Genomic DNA, 7,792 nt, shown 5'->3' on the forward strand with positions numbered 1-7,792 from the left:
AAAATAAACGAATTTACACATAAGATTCCTAAGTATGTTTTCATTCAAATTGATTAATATTCCCCATATAATTTCAATTTACGATATTTTATTTGACTTAACCTATAACAGTGACGTGAACTATTCTAGAATAAATGGAACGGAAGATGTTTTGTTTGAGTTTATCAATTTAAGAGATATGATTTGTTGCTTCGAATTGTTGAATGGGAAGCATTATATATAGTGATAATGATTTTATCGAATTAACTTGTATATTTACCAAAATATAAATTGCTAAAATAATAAATGTTATAATTGCTTACATATATGTCTTATTAATAAAACATGGAAATAAAACAAGAGTTTATACATAAGATTCCTAAGTTAGTAGGGCCACTTACCGAAATTTATTTAGACAGAATATTAAATTATTTTTCGACCAGTACATTATCGGACTCTATTAAAATAAATACTTTGCTTAATAATTTATCAGACGAAGTTTTTGACAATATTAAATCAATTTGTTCTGATACCGACATTCTAGAACTTAAAATTGTGATTAAAAAATTAACTTACCTTTTACCAGCGCAAGATTTAAATACTTTAATTAATAAGTTTAATCTGCTTCAACAAAACTCATCAGAGAGTTTTATGCTGTGGTACATTAGAGTATCGAAACTTCATAAAAAATGTAATTTTTTGGACGACAGTAGATTAAAAGAAAAACTACGTACTTCTACTTTAAATGATAAGATAAAATATAAATTCTCTAAAAACATTGACTTAACATTAAACCAGATGGTTGAATTAGGGGTGAAACTGGACTGTAGTAATATTAAGTCAGATGATAATAATATAAGTAATATAAATAATAATAAAAAGTCCGATAAAGATAAAAATTTTTACAATAAAAATAGAAATGACAATAATAATTATTTTAGACCTGATAATAATTTTAGAAACAATTTTAGAAATAATTATGATAATAGAAATAGAAATGGGAATTACAATAATAATTTTAGATACAATTATGGTAATAATAATGCGAGATACCACGATAATTATAACAATTATAACTACAATAACTATCGCTATAACAATAATAATCAATCTAATTATGGTATAAATAATGACATAGTAATGGAAGTGAAAAGTTGTGATGATTGTAACATATATCACGATAATCCTATAAAGATACAAAAACCATGGGTTTTGGCAACCAAACCGTTTGAGAGGATACACATAGATTATGCGGATTCGTTTTTCATAAAAAATTGGTTGATAATAGTCGATGCCTACAGCAAATTTCCAATTATTATTCCTGTTAAAAATATTACGACTGATGTTACTTTAAAAGAAATCTTTAAAACTACTTCGCTATATGGAATACCTGAAACTATAGTTACTGATATTGGCACTAACTTTACGAGTAACGATTTTGAAAAATTTTGCAACAATTTTGGTATTAAACATGTGCTCACATCTGCATATCACCAGCAATCCAATGGCCAGGTAGAACGCATGGTTAGAACGTTCAAAACACATATGGAAAGGAATATAAAAATTGACCTAGATATCGCAATTGGAAAATTTTTATTTAATTACAGAAATACGCGTAATGATACCACAGGTGTTACACCTTCTCAGAGAATGTTTAATCGAGACATTAGAATTGTTGGAGGAGAAGGAGAATAAAATAAACGTTAATTTACCACGAAATTGAACCTTTAACGTAGGAGATTTTGTTTGGTACAAAATACAAGGTGATGATAAATGGTGCAAAGGTATTATCACACATAAAGAAAGTGATATGATGTTCCAAATTAAGACAGAGAAAGGTATTTTGAGGAGACATTTAGATCACAATTATTAATTACTAGTTGATAACCCGTCAAAAATGACGGGGATGAGAATTTTATTCGTTCTTTTACGATAATTCTTTTAACCCCTCCCCCTCCTCCTTCAGGCCAATTCCAACCAATTAAGACTAAGAGAGAGGAATTGTCTTTTTTATTCAATGATTGATGAATAATATATTTTACCTTTATTTGATGATGGATGAATCAGACATTTTCCTTTTTATGAGATGTGATTTCGAAATTTATATTTTAAATTACAAAAATGAAACAATATCTCTTATTAGCACCCTAAATACTAACATTATTTACCAGAGCTCCTGTTAGTCAGAATTACTGTTCACTCCCCACCGCGTGAAGGTAGGAGATGGATTTTAGGGGAGCAAAGAAATGAAAAAAAGAATGAAAATAAGAAGGAAGAAATAGAAAAAAAGAGACAAAGATATGAATTATAAGAAAATATAATAAATATTTATACTTCAAGAGTTGATGATTATCGGGTTACAACACATATGCATTTGTAGCCATATAAAAAATATAATATAATAAATTTTATAATATAGAAAATTTTACCTAAAAAAGGAGATTTCAATCTCTTTTCGTGGTTTCGTTTTTGAAGATGATGTTGTGATTTCCTTGCTCGTAGTTTGTCGTAAATAACCTGAAATAAAACGTGTAAATTGAAATTAAATAGAATATACTGTTGTTGGTGAGGAAGATGGTTTAGCGATGGTGAAGAAGTTCTCTTTTCTTTGCTCAAGGTGGTTTCGTTTTTGAAGATGATGTTGTGATTTCCTTGTTCGTAGTTTGCCGTAAATAACCTGAAATAAAACGTGTAAATTGAAATTATAAAATAGAATATACTGTTGTTGGTGAGGAAGATGGTTTAGCGATGGTGAAGAAGTTCTCTTTTCTTTGCTCAAGGTGGTTTCGTTTTTGAAGATGATGTTGTGATTTCCTTGTTCGTAGTTTGCCGTAAATAACCTGAAATAAAACGTGTAAATTGAAATTATAAAATAGAATATACTGTTGTTGGTGAGGAAGATGGTTAAGCGATGGTGAAGAAGTTCTCTTTTTTTTGCTCAATGTAGTTTCGTTTTTGAAGATGATGTTGTGATTTTCTTGCTCGTAGTTTGCTGTAAATAACCTGAAATAAAACGTGTAAATTGAAATTATAAAATAGAATATACTGTTTTTGGTGAGTAAGATGGTTTAGCGATGGTGAAGAAGTTCTCTTTTCTTTGCTCAAGGTGGTTTAGTTTTTGAAGATGATGTAAAGTTGGTGATTTGATGGTGAATAACAAAGTTGGTGACTTTTTTAAATTTCTTACAAATTATGAATTTAAGATTTCATTATATACGATATTTTGTGTGAATGTTTTATCATTTTTTAAAATTTTTCCTTGTAATTCTGATGGCAAAATCATATTTTTCATATTATTTTGAGATTTACATCTAGTAAGAGCCACATATAGTTGTCCATGGGCAAAGACGGGCTCAGGGAGGAATAAGCCTACATGATCAAAAGTTTGTCCTTGACTTTTATTTATTGTAATCACAAAAGCGGGAATTATAGGAAACTGTCGTCTTTTTAAAGTAAATGGTAACTGAGAGTCACTTGGAGCTAGATCTATTCGTGGGAGAAAAACTCGATAACCCTTATTAGTGCCTGTCAATACCTCAGCGTCGATAAAATTAATATGTAAATGTCGTATGATTAAAGGGGTACCATTACAAAGTCCTTTCTTTGGGCTCAAGTTGCGTAATAGCATAACAATTGTACCAACCTTAAGTGTTAGCTTGTGAGGTGGCATACCGGATGGAGTTTGTGAATGCAAAAATTCTAGTGGAAAATTTATTATATCATCCTTATTATCGCTTTCAATGGAATCTGCACTATAATAATGTTTGATAGGTGAAATTATATTAATGATATCGTTGTTGAGGGTAAGTGCAATATTATTTTAGTAGAAAGACTATCTATATCAGCAATTTCTATAGAATTACCATACACACATTTTATTAATGAATCATTTTCAAGCAAATAAGGTGGGATTTCAACACTATTTGTAGGAAGATCAGAATTGCTGCGTGATAGCCCATCTCCAATTTTAAGTAACCAAGCATTGTAATCAACTTGATCTGATGAAATACGCATATTATCAATCAAATGTATTATTTTAAAATGACTCCATAAATATAAACTTTTTATACAGGACTCTATAATATCGACTTTGGAGCCTTTAGGCACTACTGGTAAAGTCTGTCTAAAATCACCACCTAATAAAATTACTTTTCCGCCAAATGGGTGGGAATTTTTCATAATGTCTTTAAGTAATCGGTCAATGCATCGCAAAGCGTGTTTAGTCATCATTGTGGCCTCATCAATAATAATCAATTTGCTATTTTTAATATCTAGAGCTAGCGAACTATGTAAATTGATATGGGATGTAGAAGTTTCAAAGATAGGCACAGGTAATTTAAATCCGCTATGGATGGTTCTTCCCCCCTTTAAAAGAATAGAGGATATGTCGGTGGTTGCAAAAGGCAATACAATTTGATTTTTTGCTCTTATTAACACATTAAGGTATTGTAAAGATACGTTTTACCTGAACCTCCAGCCATCCACGAAGAAATATCTTTCTGGAATATTTTTTAATTCAATCGCTTGTATAATTAAATCAAAAGCATATTTTTGTAATCGGTTTAATTTAGATATACGCTCGATTGAATCGGCAGCTTCAACATGGGCATCATAATGTTGTTTTGGGGGGATTTTTGTAGGTGAAGGAAGATCAAAACTTTAACAGCATAAACCATGATCAAGAAAAACGTTTCCAATGTCCATTAAAGCCATGTTTATTGCAATTACTTCTGAATATTGACGCAAATAATCTTCAATCATCATAAATCTGAACCTATTCCATAGATATGCAGGATTTTCAGGCTGACAAAAAATGCAGATAAAGGCAAAAGTACTCCGAAGTTGTGACGTTTGATATATTGATCCCTCTTCTAAGCATGATTCCCACTCTTTATCAACTGATAACAAATTTCTTTTAATAGCTGCCTCTTTAAAAGTACTCATTAAAATTCCATTAATAGTTTTTAAATAATCAAAACTTGTAGCCCCGCAAACATGAAGTAATAATAATCGAAGGAAGAATCGTTCATCAGAATTAGGATGAACGGAATACATTCTCGAAATTACATTTAATCGTTTTTTTCTTAGTTTCCAATGGTAATTTGTAGTGCTGTAAACATTTTTAAAAAAATCGAACGCGTTCGCGTTCAACGTTCATTGACAAAAATTGAACGCGTTCACGTTCACGTTTAAATTCAAAAAAAGGAACGCGTTCAAGTTCATGAACGCGTTCATACGTTCAAGTTCATGAACGCGTTCATACGTTCAAAATTTTATGATAAATTTTTTTTTTAATTTAATTTAATATAAATAAATGCCTTATATTTTTCAACAAAATATATTAGCCATGATAAAAAATAATAGTTTTATTTTGATAATATAATTATAAATACAATATAATAGAGCGATAAAAAAAAAATTTATAAAAAAATTTTCTTATTAATTTTTAATAATAATTGCTTTTCAAAATTTTCATCTGATAGGCATGAACGCTTGTCAGTTAATACAGCGTTAGCTATACTAAAAACTCGCTCAACAAGGGCAGATGAAGGGATTGCGGTGTTATACTTGATAAACAATTCTTTTAAAAGGGGGAATTTATTAAAAACATTTAATGTTTTATCCATTGTTTCAAAAAATTGAGCTATGTTATCATCATCCAATCTGCCCTCTTCTTCCTCGTCAAAAAAAAGCATATCTCGGAATTATTTTAAAACAGTGAAATATTTTTGATATTTGGGCCATGGTAATTCTAATTCATCTAATATTGAATTTTGATTTTCAGAATCTGATGATGAAATATTTATATCCATGCAAATGCTAATCTATTAAATTAAAATATAAAATATTCAAATTAATAAACTTTAATCTTATCTTCTCTAGCAGTAGCACTATGGTACGTTAGTTGCAATATGAAAAAGGAAAAAGTAAAAACAGCCGATTAAAAAATATAAGACTTTTTTGTTAAAAAATTGGATTAAATATTAATTTTTCAAATAAATAAAAATATAAGACTTTTTTGTTAAAAAATGCGGATTAATATTAATTTTTCAAATAAATAAAAATAAAAAGTGTTTTTAAAATTGAACGAACGTAAAATTGAACGCGTTCATCAAAGAAAAGGAACACGTTCAAAGTTCGTCAGAAAAAAGGAACGCCGTTCATCACCTTTTTTCAAAAAAACGAACTTCGTTCACGAACGCGTTCATTTTGAACGCGTTCGTTTACAACACTAGTAATTTGTAAACACATAATGATAAGGTATTTCCCCATAAAGATATCTAGCATTTAGATCTGTCTTATTTAACTCAAACCATGCCGTTAAAGTAGTATGTTTATTTTCTGATCTCAATAAAGCATCTCTTTCATGTCCAGCAGTGAAATATACTGGCTGTTGTAAAGGTAAATGAATTCCTAAGCGAATAACAGCGTGCGAGCGATCATGCATATTATTTTCTTATAATCTCCACATTGATTCACATGCACTCACATATCGCGCATTTAAATGTGATTTAATTTCGTCATGAATATTTATATTTGAAGCAACATTAATGTCAACATTAGTACAGTCATAGCCCTTATAAATATACTTAAAGATATATTTTACCGATTTAATAGATGTACAAATTTCCACGTTAATATGAGCATTGAATTTTAACATTAGATATCGATTATATGGAATAACATAACGATTATCCGTAGGTTTACCGGAAAGAATTGTAATACCATTATCTCGCCTTTTATAATATGGATACCCATCAATATTTGGTCTTGTTTCCATTTGAAAATCCTTCGGAAATTTTTTGGTACATATGCCATTTTCCATGCAAGGCGATTTGGGGTTAAATATCCCGCAAGGACCATGTATCATAAAATGAGTAACAATCTGAAAAAGTTTAGGATCGAGAATTTTATCTGGCATTTCGGCACAAACAAATTTATCTATAGCTTGAGATGTTTCAATTTTGCTATCATCGTTTAAAATAATAAGTATATGGGCATGAGGCAAACCTCTTTTTTGGAACTCGATTGTATATATAAAAGCCATAGATTTACCAAATAAATTTTTTTTATTTATATCGAACAATAATTCATTTAATTTCAATTTAAAAACACTATTAAATCTGGTCTATCTGTAGGACTTTGCCCGGGAAATAGATTTTCCTTAATTTCACGCCAATTAGGATTGCATGTAAAAGTAATAAACAAATCAGGTTTGCCAAATTTGAGCACAATGGCCATTGCATCGTGATAGCGTTCTCGCATATTTCTTTGAGAACCTTGAAAAGATGATGGTAATATTACTGATTTGCCGGGAATTATATTGTTTGACTTTGTTTCCAAGTAGTCCATTAATCCAGAATATTCATCTACTCGTAATTTTGGCTGATTTTGTCTAATAAAATTTAAATTATTCGCCTCGACCTGTAAATAGGAATCAACAATATATTGTTGTGATAATTTCCCAGCAAAAAGGATTGGGTTGAATTCATTTTCACGAATTGCTAATCTAAATATTTTAAACTGTATTAGTGAGATATTTGCCCTTGTACGCCCTGTATCTTCACCCTTTAAATCTGGTTTCCAACCAGGGTCACCAAAAGGAAATAATAGAGGATATACCATTGGATCAAGATTAGGGCTTAATATATTTATATTTATCAGATCACTACCATCAACTCGAGGATAGACCTTGATATCCCGTTTAAATGGGGGTTCACCATCATCATTTGTAAAAATCATAGCTACTTCATCTATATTAGGAATGTTATATCTTCGCTTGTCACTTGAGCGATCTGCACAAAAAATCAAT

Source organism: Gordionus sp. m RMFG-2023, chromosome 1, assembly GCF_954871325.1.
Source record: "Gordionus sp. m RMFG-2023 chromosome 1, tfGorSpeb1-WG-v2, whole genome shotgun sequence".
Taxonomy (NCBI): Eukaryota; Metazoa; Nematomorpha; class Gordioida; order Chordodea; family Parachordodidae; genus Gordionus; species Gordionus sp. m RMFG-2023.